This window comes from Euleptes europaea, chromosome 10 (genome assembly GCF_029931775.1).
Source record: "Euleptes europaea isolate rEulEur1 chromosome 10, rEulEur1.hap1, whole genome shotgun sequence".
In the NCBI taxonomy this organism is placed as follows: Eukaryota; Metazoa; Chordata; class Lepidosauria; order Squamata; family Sphaerodactylidae; genus Euleptes; species Euleptes europaea.
This window is the reverse complement of record NC_079321.1, coordinates 36184124-36202238: the sequence shown is the minus strand read 5'-3', so window position 1 is coordinate 36202238 and position 18115 is coordinate 36184124.

Here is an 18115-nt window from a genome sequence, read left to right as displayed (position 1 = left end):
AAAAAAATACAATTCAGTGTTCATTTAAGTAGTCCTTAGCTGTGTTAATGACTGCCAATCTGTTTCGATCAGAGCATTTTTGAGCATACAGTTTCGATGCAACCATGCTTGACAAATGTTCCTGTCATTCAGTGTGAACTGAACAAAGTTTTGCAACCATACCTGACACTGTGTGTCCATGGCTCTTGGTCCATGGACAAGGAAGTCCAGGGTTGCTATACAGAGGCAGGCAATGGCAAACTACCTCTGTTGGCCTCACTTTGCATACTATTATTATAATTGTTACTGTTATTATTTTGATTCAAATTTACTTAAGTTGCTATTCCATTTTCTACTAAGAAAATGGTTTTCCATTTTCAGAATAAAGTTATTTATTCACTATTTGCTGCTGAAATTTCATTGTATGCTTTTATATATTACTGAACATATACTCTACTTAATCCATAGTCCATCTCATCATTTTTTGCCATCATCCCTATATTTCCTCTGCCCCTCCATTCTCCTATATTTCATTTTCATTCTCTTCACCAAACCTTCTAATACATGTGTCACCATCTCACAGCACACTCTTCTGTTGTTTCACAGTGATTTCATAACCCTCTTCTTTCCCTATAGTTGTTGCTGACAGCAATCTATTGGGACTTTTCTCATAGTAAAGTTCCTATATTTGAGCAACACTTCCATACAAAGATTGACAGGATATCCACCTTCAGGGCTTACCGAGTCAGCAAAGCTGGAGACAAAAACAAGCTTCCTTTACCAAAAATAAAAAGATACCAGCTTCCAGAAAATACTTTTCTATAGTCCTGCAGAATTGATAGAACTGCATTTTCTGAGTATTTTCAGGATCAGATCCCCAGAGAGATATTTACCTCGCCCTTGCTTATGGCAACAATCTTTAAAAATAGTTTGTCAAATTGGGATGTGGAAAGCCAGAATACGATGCTTCAGGGGTTGTCAGGGAAACTGTAGTATACACTGGCAAGCAGAGAGGCCTGAGGGCACTAAAGGGTGACAGCTCAGTCCATCTAAACAAAAAGGTTTTGTTGTGCCTTGTGATGAAAGCTAGTTGAATATCTGTTGTATTAATTTAGTAGTCAACTTCAGACACTTCTTATACTTTATAAATGTTTTATAAATGTTTTAGTGGATAAAATAAACACAATAAAATAACTGAGAAGGAATAAGGTGTTCACAGAGCAGAAAATGCAATATTAAGGTGTGGAAGGTGACTCAAAACTCATGGTCAAAGCCTTATTTATTTCATTAAATAGTTTACACCACTTTCCTCCCACTCCAAAGACTCATAACCACTTACAAAATTAAGTAGTGAAGCAAGGGAAATGCCACAAAATCATCCCAGTCAGTTGCTAGTTCCACCATCATAGTTCATACAGGGCCTCAGTGGCAAGCCATGGCCTCAGAGCCATGTGTGTTAAATTCCACTTTGGCCCTTGACCTTCAGTTCATGCCAATGATTCATGCCTCTGGCCATGTCCAGGAAGGGCGAATGCCCAGCCTTGGTCTCATTCAGCTGTTTATATGTTCCCAGTTCCTTCTTTCCTCCTTACATAAGTAGAAAATAAAAACAAATTGGTAAAAATTCAGTAAAATCAGAAAATAATGTAACAATTACAGCCAGCATGGTGTAGTGGTTAAGAGCAGTGTAATCTGGAGAACCAGGTTGGATTCCCCACTCCTCCACATGAAGCCTGCTGGGTGACCTTGGGCAAGTCACAGTTCTCTCAGAACTCTCTCAGCCCCACCTACCTCACAAGGTGCCTGTTGTGGGGTGAGGAAGGGATTGTGATTGTAAGCCGCTTTGAGACTCCTTAAGTGGGGTAGAATAACCAACTCTTCTTCTTCTTCTTCTTCTGAAATACTGATAATGATTACTGCATAAAAAACTGCCCCATATCTTTTTAACTTCAGGCATTTAAAAGCCAGGCCAAGCCAGGCCAAGCAATTAGACAAAGACAGCAGGGGATATATCCTGCCAGAATGCAAGACACAAGCTAGTACGATTGGGGAGCCTATACTATATACACAAGGCATGGCTGTAGGTTTATAGGCTTTTCCTCACCATGCACAGAATTTATTTTCCTTACTAACAAATATGATATCAACTAAGTTACCATTAAACTGAATGCTGTGTTTTGACTTAATTGCATATTTATAGTGTATCATGAACAGATGACATAATAATGATGTAACAGAAAGGATGACAAAAATTGGAAACACTGGCAGCAAAAAACAAATGAGACCAAAAAAAAAAAAATCTATAAAGGCAACACATGGGGGGGTGGAGATGAAAAAGCCATATTTGTGCATTCCTAGTGTGTACTTGCTGGTTACCACAATTGTGGAAGCGAGAGAGGCTGGTCTGCATTATCCTGTACAGGCCAATGATATTGCCAGTTCATGTCAATGCAAGCTCTTAGCAGGGCTAACCCAAATTTTCATCTGCAAACATTTTTTAAGCAAACAGATATCCTTTTGGATGACACAAATACTTCCCTTGTTAATAAGCTCCATTTATTTATAAATGTTTACTTCCCAAAACAATTGTGCTCTGTGTGCAATTTTTAAACTAATAGGGCTTCTTCTTTCCGCTTCATATGATCGAAGGACCACAGTGACACCAAAATACCATATAACCAACCAGATTGGGGAGAACATCATTTTCTCATTGCTCTGAGAACGTGTCCCCAAGTGCTGAGGCAAGTGAGCCCACAGTCTCTTTCTTCAGATGCTGCACTGCACAGTGCGTATAACAAGGAAACTGGCTGTCTTTGCAACAGGAATATCCCAATTAATATCATGTCTTTGTTGTGAGCCTCCTCTTGGGCTGCATTAACAGTACTGCCCCCTCATTTCTCAGCTGTAGTTCTTAGACATCACCAAACCCAAGTACCTACGTTATGAAAACAGAGTTTCCCTCTGTCTTTGCCCTCTGTTTACAATAGTAGTTTGGTAAGTTTTATTATCCCTCAGTCACTTTTGGCTGCAGTAGGTTAGTAGTATAGCGAACATCCATACACCTTGTTTACAATGGATCCAAACATCTCTCAATATGTCTTCATGACATGGAAAACAACCAAGGGTATGAGCATTCTCGACCTGATTTTACCCATCAGTCTCAGTCATGGTGGCCTCTCAGTTTAGAACTTTGAAAATCCTCCAAACCAGCACTTTGAATTTTTACTAAAAAGTAACATAAAACTAGTGAAGATGCTGCAATCAAATGCTGCCATCTTTGTCACACATCCAAGTCAGAGTGGCAGACTTCCACAATGGACAATGTAGGCATTTTAGGCATTTTTTAATGTTCAGAATGTTCCTTTACCCAATACCTTTACAAGATGTGAATGGCTCACAAGAAACTGAGTACTTAGTTAATTACTTATGCTATTATTTATCCTGAAACCTGCCCACTACTGTGGTGAGAACATTGAATTAGATTGGAGCAATTTGAGCCACTTAGAATTCATGGCAAGAGAATCTAACTTTGATTTAGCAATTTTCACCGGATCTCAAAACCTAGAATAAAAACATTAATTTTAAGAGGGTTCCCTATTTGCTCTGAAGTGTGTGATGATGGTGCAGATTAGCTTCAGGTAATCATATCAAATCAGTCTCAAAGGACAATATGTAATCTGTGAAAGGACCTTGCCATTCAGCAGATATATGTCACACTAGCCTTCCAGTATCAAACTAGTCTTGTTTCCATAATACATTTCAGCACAGATCACATATAGTTAAAAAAAAATCACTTGCAACAAACTTCACCTTCTAATGGCCAAGCCAGATGAAATCCTGAAAGGTCTATGAATGTATCACTTGAACATTTTATTGGATAAGAGCAGCCACAGGGGACCTTGATTCAGATCAAAGATGTTGCACAGGGATAGGCAGTAAACTCCCCAGCCACTCTGTTTTTCTAACTTCAAAGGCTTCTTAGAGTTATGATTTACTTCATTGAGAGAACCCTGCCGGCAACATACCAGTAACCAGTATGCAACGAATGAAAAAAAGCTTGCATCTTGCAGTTTTCCCATTGGTAAAAAATGAAAGAAGGGGTCCCATTGGAATTGTAGACAAAACCCATGTGGAATGAGAGCTACAAGAAGGAGTGGAATTTAACACACATGAAGCTGCCTTATACTGAATCAGACCCTTGGTCCATCAAAGTCAGTATTGTCTACTCAGACCGGCAGTGGCTTTCCAGGGTCTCAGGTAGAGGTCTTTCATATCACCTACTTGCCTAGTCCCTTTAACTGGAGAGGCTGGGGATTGAACCCAGGACCTTCTGCACGCCATGCAAATGCTCTACCACTGAGCCACAGCCCCTCCAAATTGGCTATGATTGAGCAAAAAAAAACAAAAACATCTGTAGCTGTCATTGCTACTATGCCAGGAGAAAGGAGAAGGGGGACACAGTTACAACAAATGGCATTGTGCCTGTGCCACAACATTACTTCCACATGAACCCAGAAGTGATGTCACTGAGTCAGCACAGCAGTAACTTCACTTCCAGGTTTGCACTGGGAGTAACATTGCAGCGTCACTGCAAAGCCAGTGACTCCTCCCATTTGGCTCCCTCTGTTCCACCAGGCAGCAGCAAGAGTGTCAAGACCTAGCTCGACTGCTAAAGTGAAGACCTGGTCAGCCTACTCAAGAGACCCAACGATAGATCTCCCAGAGTCTCATCTAGTCTGATTGTAACTTATCTTGGCATGTAGAGGGGGTTTTGTGTGTATGTAAACTGGACTTCTACTAAAATACAATAATCTACTTCCCACCCTTCCATAGATTTAACAGCCATTAGCTATTCATCTAGGGGAGGGGCCATGGCTCAGGAGTAGAGCATCTGCTTGGCATGCGGAAGGTCCCAGGTTCAATCCCCGGCATCTCCAGTTAAAGGGACTATGCAAGCAGGTGATGTGAAAGACCTCTTCCTGAGACCCTGGAGAGCCGCTGCCGGTCTGAGTAGACAATACTGCCTTCAATGGACCAAGGGTCTGATTCAGCTTCATGGGTTCATGTGTTCACAATTTCAAGCTAACAATCTAAAACAATATGGGCTAGTTAACAAGCTAAAACAATATGGGCTAGGGAGTCTACTTTGTCTGGACAAAACGGGCATTTGTGTTCTTCTGCAATAATTTTATTGTATCTCCCTTGCATCTCGGCTGGGTCTAAGGCATTACACCTTGCCAATAAAAAAAACTCATCCAAACTTGTGGATTTCTAACCAGTGGAAATAGTCTGGCAAGGAAAAAGTCCCATTGAAGAGAAATGAACATTTACGATTTAAGATCTTATTTTGTACCTGTTTACAGCTTGCTTTTCGAATAACCTATTTCATTTTGAAGCACCCCAGTGAAGAATTTAGCTCAATTCATAGTTCAATTCACATTTTTCTAAAAAAAAATTTAGTAGAGTGGAAATCATTATGAATATATTTCTATGATGTTAATGATATATTAAGTATGTCCAACTTTTAAACAATAAATATATTTAAACACAATACAATATAGACTTTATTGTACTTAAACCCACTGAAATAAACAGGCTGCCCTTAATTTTCTAATATTCAAACAATTTACATTTCTAACCATTTCTCAACATTTTCTAACAAAAGAAAAACACTTAAATCCTAAAACAATTTTCTGGGAGTAAGTCCCATTAAGTAGGGTTCTGAGTAGACCTGCTCAGGTATTCACTGTCAGATAGCAACTTGATTTTAACTATCATTAATTAATAATTCAAATAGCTGAATGCAACTTATTAATTCTTACCATAGTGTGTTGTTCTGGTCACCTCTGGTCAGGCTTGATTCAGATATAGGTGTGCATTTAAGAAACCCTAGGCATCTAGTTTCCTATGTCAGATCATCATTTAACACCTGACTGGAAGCACACACCTCAATAACATTTTAGATTTGTTATGGGTACCGTACACAAGTGATACTATTAGAGAATCTCTCCTTCTATTTTAATCCTTTATTACAGCATAACTATGTTGCATTTTTAACATTGACTAACTCAACAGAAAATTATAACATCCATTCTTGTTACATAGATAATTAAAGGACCGCAATTACATGTCCATAAAAATACCTTACCTAAAGATCAGAAGGTCACAAGCAAGGAGCCCCGTCTAGGGAGACGCTCCCTATCAATTCAACTTCCACATTTATAGGTTTTTAAAATTATAACAATAGCTAGTTGTACCACTTGATAAGGGTGTACATTCTTGGCTGACTATTATCTTAGAATTTCAAACACTGTACAAAGTTATCTATATTTGAATATCTTCTTAAAATATGTAAAATATGTAAAAATTGTTAGTTTTTTTTAAAAAAAATAGTGATTACAAGTTTTATATATGTTGGCTCACAACCAACACACCCCGTCTTTGAACTATATCCTCACTTGTGTGAACCCAGACAATCATGCCATTTTCAGATGCACCTAAGCCTCAACATATAATCTCAATTAAAATGGGTTAGATGGCTTCTAATTTACACAAGGCCAGATAATTGTGGTACTCCTTTGTTTCTTGCCTGTCTCCAAGGCTATCTATTCTGGGTCAATAAACTCCCTTTGGCATGTTCAGCTGAGAAACTAGACTATCCCTGCCTCTGGTGTGCAGAAACATCCCTCAAACGTTTTGATCAAGTCTCCCAGATCATAATGTGACATGCTGACCACGACACTGTGCTTGCACCCTGATGAAAGACAGATGAGATTTTACAAGGTCCTAAAATGTGTACCTGTATGATGAGTTGTTGTACCATCAATAACAATATCCTTCTTCAGCACTCTCATGCTTACTGTGTATTCTGATGTCAGCTAGGTTACATTTTTAATGATTTACTTGTTAGTTTGTTTTGTATTTCTCTTCCAATTAACTCAGTTTCATGAGAATTCATCTTCTGCATGCTATTATTCCACTGGATATATGACATACAGAAGAAAACCCCTGAAAGAAAGAATGGATAATGAGATGCCAAAATTTGCTCAGATCTTCAAAATGCCATGACAGCTTAGTATCAGAAAAAAATCAGTTACTCTGTGCAGGGCTGTAACTGGGAGGGGGGGCAGCCACCACCCCTGTGGCATACAGAGAGGGTGGCAGAAATGCCTCTCCTACCTGGCCCACTCCTCCTGTAGGAAAGGCAGTTCTGCCTCCCTCTCTGCATGCCACAGGGGTGGCAGCTGCCCTCCTCGCCCCCCTCCCCCAGCTACGGCCCTGACTCTGTGCCCAAAGATCCTTTAAAGTTGCTGATAGTGAAAGTAATCTCACTTGAAATCCATGAAGTGCTACCCTGTTTGTGGATCTCACAAAGAAGAGTTGGTTTTTATATGCTGACTTTCTCTACCACTTAAGGAAGAATCAAACCGGCTTACAATCACCTTCCCTTCCCCTCCCCACAACAGACACCCTGTGAAATAGGTGGAGCTGAGAACTGTGACTAGCCCAAGGTCACCCAGATGGCTTCATGTTCTCCAGATTAGAGTCTACCGCTCCACACCACTGCTCTTATCCACTACACCACACGCCAGTCCATATCGTTATAGCCTTTTAAGCAATTAAAATGTCCCTCATTCAAAATGGTGTAAACACCTCAGTTTAGACATCTATAGCTCCATTCTAAGACCCCCAATACCAACACCATGCCAGCAGTAATGTGGTGCTAATGCCGCTGGTTGGTATCCTCTGCTTGTCAAACTGAGGGGATACATGCGAAAGAAAAAATTCCAGAGAGCATAGCAATTGCACCCTAGACTACAGCAACGCCACCATAACCCAGACTTGTGGAGCAGCATATTGATAGCAACCCTTTGACAGGCAGACACAAATAAACAACTAGCACATGCTGAGATGGTTATATCCCCCTGATGTCAGGCTGCTGTCACCCACACACAGAACACAGGGAATTGGACCCAGCACTCTCAACTAGAAGGAGAACTGAGACATGATCAGAAGGTGCCCTGGAGCTATGAAGCTCTGCAGATGTGGCTTTGAGTGCCCTTCTGAAACTTGTTCCCATTTTTCCGGGCACACACACAGGAGAGAAGAAGAAGAGTTGGTTTTTATATGTCGACTTTCTCTACCACTTAAGGAAGAATCAAACTGGCTTACAAGAATCAAACTGAGTGCCCTTCTCCTCCCCACAACAGACACCCTATGAGGTAGGTGGGGCTGAGAGAGCTCTAAGAGAGCTGTGACCAGCCCAAGGTCACCCACCTGGCTTCATGTGTAGGAGTGGGGAAACAAATCCAGTTCACCAAATTAGCATCCACTGCTCATGTGGAGGAGTGGGAAATCAAACCCGGTTCTCCAGATTAGAGGCCACCGCTCCAAACCATTGCTCTTAACCACTACACCACACTATATGACCACTCCAACCAGAGCATTTTCACACATCAGTAAGCACATTCAACAGAGGAAATGTCAACTTATTGTCTAAGATGTGCAAGGGTTCATTTCTTGGGGTGAATATGAGAATGTGTTTTCTTCACCTATATGGTTTATAACTCTTACCTGAAACAAAGAGCCACCAGAGGAAAATATGAGTGTGTGTGTATATATTATGTGGTTGTGCAAAGAACAACAACTTGAAAGTTATGGAATTGTATGCATGTATATTTTAATATGAAAGGTAGTCTTCATTTAAAGTAGAACTGCTTCTGACAGAGCTGGATTGCTGAAAAGTTGAGGAAACTGCTGTCATATGTAGATGCAAGTCTATACTTTCTTAATTTTTCCCCAGTTATACAACCACCACTGCATGCCTTAAATGAAGATGACAGACAACAATGTGGTGTACACTAAGGTGTATTCATTATTTATACTTGAACTATTAACTTAAATTGTGTTAATGTGGGTTGCATAAGAGGATACACAATGGGTTTGCCAGCATTTGGGCAGAACCACCTTGACTCAAAGCTTGGATAAGTACTATAACTAACGTTTCCTTGCCTGTATACACATTATTCAGCATTGAGATGTCACAAATTTCTCAGCAAACCTGTTTGGCTTCCAGTCTGGTTGTGAGTTTTGAACAAGGTAAGTCTGACTCCCAACCAGGACTATGTTCTCATTACAATGAGCAACTTGAACAGCTGCCAACAAGTTTGCAACTGTCTGTTGGTCAGAAGCAGACTCCCAGCAGTTCAACTGATCAGCTGGAGTCACCTTCAGCATAATAGTTGCACAGTGAAGTTACAAAAGGGAAAGAAAAAGTTCCTTTCTGTCCCTCCCCCCACCACACACACACACCAACTTGGGCAGGGTAACAAGCATTCCTAGTATAAATAAATGTTTTTAATGGACCACCTTCTTTAAGAATAACGTGTGGGAATCAACAGAGCAGAATGGTAGACTCCAACCTAATATTTCTAATAGCATTTCAACGTTGTAGAAGCATAGAAGCACTATTCAAGACTCAAACAGAAGTGGGACAAAAATCCCTTCGCCCCAAATATATACATTTTTAAGCCAAAAACAGCCTCAGGAGGCTGCAAGTTTGAGCAGAGATATTTGGGAACAAAGATAAATTTTGTAAGGAATCAAAGGTTGTTCCTGCCTTTTTTTTTAAAGTATGCTTTTTGATGTTACTCTAAAATGCATGGGAGACATCATATTTTTGTTCCAGCTGAAGAACAGAAGAGTAAGAAGAAGTTCAAGAAAATTCTATCACCAAGTTTCCCTCTCTGGACATGAAAATCAAGATGTTTCAAGGAGAAACCTTTTTCAGAAATCAATTTAAAGTGGGCTGATGGATGTTGTAAAGAATAATCTAAAGACCTAAATGACACACTAGGCAAGTTTAGCGTCAAATGAGATAACACTGAAACATCTGACAGGAGGGAAGAAACATTGCAAGATATTCAACATGGTTGAGTTTCAGTTTTCCTTATATTCATTTTTGGCCAACGGTTAGCTTAAAATTCCCATAGGGGAATTCTGTGAAGCAAAACACACAGAAAACCAATCCACACAACCATTACTGGGACAGGAAAGTCACCACAATCATTCCCTTTCCACAGACATGTAGTGAAAATGTCTTGGCAAAAGCACTCTCCACTTGGTAGAATGATACCCTATGGTGACTTTTCCACTTCAAAAGTAATTGGCATCTGGCCCTGAGCACTTAAGAACATAAGAAGGGCTGTGCTGGACTACATCAGTGGGCCATCCAGTCCAGCATCCAACAGGCTACTCTGGAGGTCCAACAACAGGACATAGAGATTGAAGTCTTCCACATATGTTGCCTCCTGGCACTGGGTTTCAGAGGTTCACTGCCTCTGAATGTAGAATTTCCCTTTAGTCACCATGTTAGTATCCACTGACAGAGCATTCCTGAAAGGAATGCCTGCGCCGGGCTTAGGAGGCAACCCAGCGGCATTGCCTCCTAAGGAGGTTTCGGCACAGCCTGAACCTCTACCCAGCGCAAAAAAACCATGCAACCCTCATAGGGTTGCACGGGAGATATGCCAGCAAAAAGCTGGCATATCTCAAGAAAATAAAAAGGGGCATTCCCGAGCCGAAATGGCTCTGGAGGCTGACTAACGTCGCCCCCAGCCGGTGCCGGAATTCCCTGGGAATGCCTCCCAGGGCACCGTTATGCCCCGGGAACACCTCCCGGGGCGCGTCACGCCTCCCAGCTTGCCGCCGCAGCCTATGCTGGAGGCCGGAGGCCAGCAGGAGGGGCCATTCACGCCGTCGTGTGACTTCCGGGTGCCGGTGGTGTGGGCCCCTGCGCCGGCAGAGGCCTCCTAAGGCCTTTTGGCCCAATTTCAGGAATGGCTGTGATAGACATATCTTGCATAATCTGTCCAATCCCCTTTTAAAGCTGCCTATGCCTGTGGCCATCACTACATCCTCTAGCAGCAAATTCCACATTTTAATCATTTGTTGAGTAAAGAAATATTTCCTTTTGTCAATCCTGACATCTGAGTTGTCCATTCTGACTTCTGAATTGATTGAATGCACCATAGAGCCTATGATGTGGCAGTGATGATCGCAAGAGGGCAATATTTCTCTGCCACCATCGTGTCTGCATGCAATTGTCCAGCTGAGCTGTTTTGTGTGGCTTGAGGAATTTTACATCATACCCACAAGGATTTGGATTTTCACCATATGACAGCCTGTTGTGACCAATTTGCCACTTTGCAGACAACATCACTCAGATCCACTCTGGCCCAGCATGGATGCATGTCCAGATGATGTGGTGGTGGTAAGGTGAGCCTTTGCAGGTACGCTGCAAATTTGGATGCTATCACATTTTGAATGATACATGCTAACTTATTAGATTCAAATACCCCCAATTTAAAATATTCCCACTTTCTTCTCCCTTGTGCAAACTCAACTTAGGCATCTTCATTTTCTCATCATTTTCTGTTTCTTCACAAAAAATAATAAAATAAAAATGTCTGAAAATGCTATAATATATATTTAGCCACATGAGTCATAGGTATATCCATTACCAATTAATGAGATAGCCTGCACCATGACTCAGCATAGTTCCCTTGGTTTCTGCTTACTGTTATGTAACAATTTTGTATCTTGTTGTCTGGTTAGCTATTTTGCTGCAATTTGGAAGATAATAGTATGATATTGCTATTCAGTCCAGCAACTGCAGAATATTCAGTCCAAGCCATGCTGCCCTTATTATACAGCAAATATCTTCATTACTTTTAATAGTTTCTGTGATGAATTCTTGTCTTAATATGATGGAATCTTAATCGGAGGTGGCACATATTTTATAGTGGTGATTCTGTGCGTGTAGTTAAATAGACAATTGTGTTGCTGAAAGACAGTAATAAAAACAGACTTGCTTTCCAGCTCTTAAATAGCTTTGTGAAGTTTTAAAAAGCCACATAAATATGAAAAAGGCCTGTTCCTAGACACGTTTTAAATACTAACGACTTTATTAATTTCTTTTTTCCCTACCCTGGAGCAGATCTTCAAGATTAGGTAATACTATAATGCATCTCATCCCAAAGTGAAGAGTCAGTTCGGACTTCTCTCTGCCTCATTCAAGCAAGAGATGCTTCAGAAGAAACCAGGAGGCATCATCTTTGTGTCTGCAGAGAGCTCTCGTTCAGAAAAAGCTTCCTATAACATTGGAGGATGCTTGGCTTGCAACCTCCCCCCAACATTTTATGATTAGCTCCAGAATCCCATGGCAGCCATTCTGTGATTGTCCCCATATGGCAGCATGGCAGGATGCACGTTCCTTTCTCAGAATTCTGAAAGTATCCACAGGCTTAATATGATTGGGGACCCTGGTATAATTGCTTGTTTTCATTTAGCATTCTTTTCATTTGGATATGTACTCATTGGCAGCAACATAAATAATACTAAAATAGCAATCTAAATTATACCTCAAGACATGGATTTGCCTTACTGCCAAATTGGTTTGCTTCCACTAAGCTGGAAACAAAGGGGGGAAATGCAGATGCATTGAATGTATGCTCCATTTTGCTGTGTCGACTGTGCCTCCTGTGCTTATTATCCCCAATTATATATGTATTCTAGCAAAGAAAAGCACAATTCTTGAGCAGCTTGTGAGGAACCAGGTGTACTTCATAAGTTTATCTGAGCTCTGCCAATAACATCGCACTTCAAGCAGCACAAAATTCCCCCTGGAATAGTTGGGATCGCTTGTATTGGTCAGATATTTTGAAACATTCAATTGCACTCCGCTGTTTCCTTTTTTAAAAAATGAAACGGAATGAAAGGTATTAGAAAACAATAGGAAAACATAATTGTATAATGTCAGGGGACTGCTTCTGTGCTAGCACCAAATGGTTAAAACATATCTCTGTTTTCTTTCTTTCCTTCTTTCTTTCTTTTCTTCTCTCCTTCCCTTCCCTTTTTCCTTCACATTGCTGTCAGGATTTCCTGTGTGCAAGCAGTAAGTTGAGGTTCTCCAAAAAAGGTGCAGCGGAAATGTAAAATATTATTCAACAAAAAGAAATCATAAAAATGCTGCTTTCATCTCCCACAGCTATTCTAAGTAACCAGGCAACATTTCCCTTGCCCTGGAGCAGCTTACAGTCAACAAAGGTTAAATAAAAATATGCTTCTTAGCAGAGGAGCTGTCTAAGCTATCAAATACTTTGTTTGATTCCCTGAAGCAGAATTAATAACCAGAGGTTAAATAAAATGTTCTTCCCATGCACCCGTGCTGCAATTCTCAGCAAGGCACAAATGGAATTCAGACTCTTCTCAGGAATGACTCAGATTCTTTTTTGCCCTCCCCCACACAAATGCAAAACTAAAGCAAATAATGTAAATGCTTGTTCTGTTGGGATATATGAATGCTTGATGTGACATAGCCTCTGTTTGTTTTTTCCAAATGTTCACTGGCGCACACAACCTCCCAAATCCCAGACTGATGAAATAACACCCTATTTCTACAAATCCACAACAGCTTTGGTAATAAGAACAGCCAGTTCTGTCCCCAGTTTTAGGTGGAAGGCAGAATATAGCAACTGTAATAGAAGTCACTGTTGCCAATGATGGAGAAAAGACAAACCAGAGAATCAGGCTGTTAAGTATTTCTGACATGATGCTTAGCTGGTCTTTTGCTTGCTTTTGTAAGTGTCTCACTGCAGTTTTCCTGCTTGCCATATGGTAACTCCCCCCCCCCCCCAAAGGCTTTCAAGCCTTTCCTTCTGCCTTGAGCATCAAATCTTCTTTTTTGTTTCAACCACTTTAAAAATGTTTTCTGATTGGTCTTTGAGTTACATTTGAGCTCCTTTGAAATCTCATTTAACTAGACATTTCAGGGATTGGACTTCAGACCTTCTGCAAGTAAAGTAGGTGATCTACCAGAGAGACAACTGAAATCAGTGAAGAGTATCATTGACTCCAGTGGGCATTGGAATAGCCTTTAGAACGTAAGCTCACTGACATAAGAAGATTAACTTTTCAGGTAATTTTTCCTGCATCACTAAATACTTGTCTCCTTGAGAAAGCTTTTAGCAGTGAATTACATCTTGATCTTTCTATCTGATGTCTAGGTATGCAATCTGAAATCTGTTCTGTCAAATTCAGCTACATAAATGTTTATAATGACGGTCGAAATAGGTGTTGATCTGCTGGAAGACATAATCCAATTAATTCACTGGGGCACAAGGATTCTGATTTTTACTCTTTGAGATGTTCCATTTAATCTAGCTAGGTTGGCCATTTTCATTTCTTGTTTCTTTAGTTTTGAAGCCTTCTCCTTTATGGGAATACACTGCTGTAGATTTAAAGACATAGAAGGATAGACAGTCAGGTAGCCCACCTCTAACATGAGAGCCATTTTATGACTACTGTTTCTAAACAAACAAATAAACAAATAGTAAACCTTAAAAAATGTAAGATTACCACAAAATAAGCCATAAACCATAAACCATTTAAACCAATTTAGTCCTAGCCACTAATTGCTATGCTAAATAAAAAGATTTTCAATGCTTATTGAAGTATATCCTGGTTATTGCAATTTGTAGACTGCCTGTCAATTGGGGTAGATGAAGATTTTGGATTATCTGGGGCTTTCAAGAGTAGTGCTGCAATAATGGAGAAGAGCATGTGTTGCCTTTCTGATAATTGTCTTTGAGTTTGATTTTTTTTCCAACGAGTAAAATATTTTCACTGTATGGAATTTATTTAAATATAAAATGTGTGCAGTTCAGTATAATCATTAACTTTTCATTATCCTCTGGACATTTGGTGTTAATAGATATGCGGCTATTGTTTGATTTTTATTATGCTAAAACAAACAAAGATATACTTTGTGCTAACAAAAAATTAAATTGGGATGCGTACAGCTACTCTCATTGTAGATATTTGTAATTTACTATTATATCAGTGCTCATCACTGGAATTTTAATAATATCCTACTGAAAGACTGCATTTAAAGTTTAAATTTACACAGTCTGTGCAATCAATTTCTGTTTTTGTTTGTTTCTTTAGAAATTAACTCACCTTGTTCATGTTTATCAAAGCTCATGGAAAAGCAAAGAGGTATGTCTGTGAGCAAACACAGGTCAATGCCCCCACCCCAAGAACTAACAGAAGCCGTACACAACCATGCCAGAACACAATCCAGTGGAACCACAAACCACATCACAAAACACAGAACCAATTTCAAAAAAACACAGAAACACAAGAAAATCAAAATAGGGGGCCCTTTTGCCAGCCCAGGTGACGCCGCAAGCCAGTCCTACCTGCAGGTACACACCCAGCAACACCCAGGCATGCTTTGGCAGCACAGGCCAAACAGAACCCATATCAAGCTAACTTAAAACAACACAACAGCAAAAACAACCCCCCATGTACCACAGAACCAAACAGAAAACCCACCCCTCTGGCCTTGCAAAGCTTCCCACCCCCACCCCCAGACCAGAAAACGTTATGGGGGGACCAAGCAAAAACACACACACACAAGGCCCCAAAATTTACAAAGAACCCTTTAAACAACTGTTAACTTTACTGAACCTCAACCAAAAAGGAAACCTAAACAACCAAAATTAAGTTAAAAGTAACTGAAGGGCCTTTAGGCCTCTAGGCCCTGAGCTCCCCACCCCCAACCCACCAACAGGCCAAAATCTAAAAGATGCAACAGGTACACTTAACAAAAAAATAAAATAAACCAAATTATTTAAAAATTAACCAATTCTTTCAAACCCTTCAACATCTTCTTCTCCAAGTGGTGAGCTGGCAGGAATCCAACATGGGCAGGCAGGAATCCAATGGGATAAAGTGCAGCAGTCCAAGGACCACTAATTCATAGGGAGGAGCAGGAGCTAAAGCCAAGCTTTGCTGTCACTGAACTCTCTCAAACCTCTGTGAGGAATGGGGCCTCCTTTTCATGATCTTTGGCCAAGCACAAACAAATTGACATTAATTCAGGCAAAAAAAAAAAAAAATCACCTCCTATGCTTGGCCAAAGTGCAGTATCATCCCTATCTAATATCCTATTGGCCACTTTTGTAATGCAAAATTCATTGCAACCATTGGCCAAATAGGAAGGCTCCAGTGAGGTTTACTATTTGGTTTTTCAAGATGCCTCTCCTCCTAACTTTTGTTGCCCTGTAAACCAGCCAGGGGGCAGGAAGAGAGCAACAGGAGTCTGCTTCCCTTTTCTGAGCAATCTAGCAAAGAGGGGTACCTTTCCCAACCCAGCAGAACACCAACCAAAGTAAGTTTAAAGAGGGGGTATACCTAGCTGCAATGAAACTGCTGTTGAAAGCAATGGGTAGACTGGTGGCCAGGTCTACCCATTGCTTTTAATAAGCTGTGGGAAAAGCTGAAAAAGAATAATAGTTTTTGGCTTTTCAGGGACCAGTTTTTCTGGCTTAGGTCAGATTTGCAGTTGTGATATTAGGCCGAAAATAAATCCCCCAAAACGGCTCTTTTGGGTTTATTTTCACCTTGGCCTATCCAAATACACAGCCCTACCACTGATTATCCCAAAATGGGATACTGTTCATATGGACAATAAATCTACCAATTTTACAGGCTCCCTATTAAATAAAGAAGCTCTTTAATGTAATTTTTTAAAATCTACATAATGTGGTGGATCCTGCCATATGTGAGTAAAATGGAAAATGTACTTAGTTCTTTCTGCAAACAGTACTTCAATGGCTGCAGCAACACAAGAGTATTTAATGTGGCACATTAAATACTGTTCAGGAGGGCCCCCAACTCTCAGCAGCAGCTTTTGGGGAGGCAAAGAAAAATCCTTTCTGTGAACTCAGTCTATTCATGGAAGCCTTGGACTCACCCTTAGACGTACAAGATTACAGCCTTCACACTTGGAGATTATAATAAGGACTGTGTGTGAAGGAATGATGCAAACTCTCTGATAATGTATATGCCATTTTATCTGTTTGATTTCCTGATGGATTTTCTGGCCTAGCCATAATTAATTAGTCGATTTCATGCAAGTTTGTTATAGTTAATCTTTTTTCTACAAACTGATAAAGTGCCTGTATCAAAGTAATTCTGATATTGAATGACAGTTTAGAGCCTCTTCGGAAATTCTGTTTCTTATCTTTGTGTAAATTAATGACTCTTTTGGTTCTTTCATTATGTTTCTTTCAGTCAAGAATCAAGTTGTATTAGCATGTTCACAGCAATGAGCAATTGACCTTTCCAAGTATTCAGACAAAATGTGGAACGGATGGGTGTTCTGGGCAGAAAAAATGTCCAGGAAAAAATCTTTCTTATTACTATTTGCTACTGGCACTATCTATGCTATTCATTTTCTACTTAATTGGCATTCTGGATGGACTAGGAATGATAAGAGTAGCACAGAATGCAGGAGGGAGATATTTTTTTGGAAAATGGGCAGGGATTCAGTAGAAGGGTGATGAGTGTTGTAGTCACTTCTTGCACAACAGATCAACAAGCAACAACAGGGGAGCAAATTGAGGGCTTTTCCGCATGCTCAACTTACTCCTGATTTTCTTGGAATGGTCCTTCTGCACATCTGCTCTCTCTCTGTATTTTCACAGTAATGGAGCAAGTTTATTTTATTTTACACATGCCTTAAAATCAGGATTTTCAAGGAAGGTGTTCATCATTGGTGGCATCATTGATGGTATAACTATACCCTCTCTTTTATTTTTTGTGCACGCTTATCTCGCTATTCCAATATCATTGGTGGATTTTTTTTAAATTGACACTAAAATACTGATATACTGCTGTAATGATAAGGTTAGCAGGTTCTCTGAATTCCCAACTTTCATTTTTTTTCTAGACCCTTCTCTCATGGAGATATAAGGGGAAAGGAATATCTCTGAAATGGAAGGGGCTGGAGAATTTCTTCTTTTCAAAAAAAATATGAAAGCTAGGAATTCAGAGAACTTGCTAACAGTACAATCCTAGGAGGGAAGGGCTTTGGAGGTGGCAGGACCCTGGTACCAGCATAAATGCCACTTGCGCTGTCCAAATGGGCATTTATGTTGGTGCCAGAGAGCGATTCGGCAGTACCATGCAAGGGTGCTGGCACAGCCCCCGCAGCAGAGTACCTCCAGCGCAGGGGCTCACACCGACAGCAAAGGGGGTGTTCCCATGGGCTGGACTTACATTAGTCGCT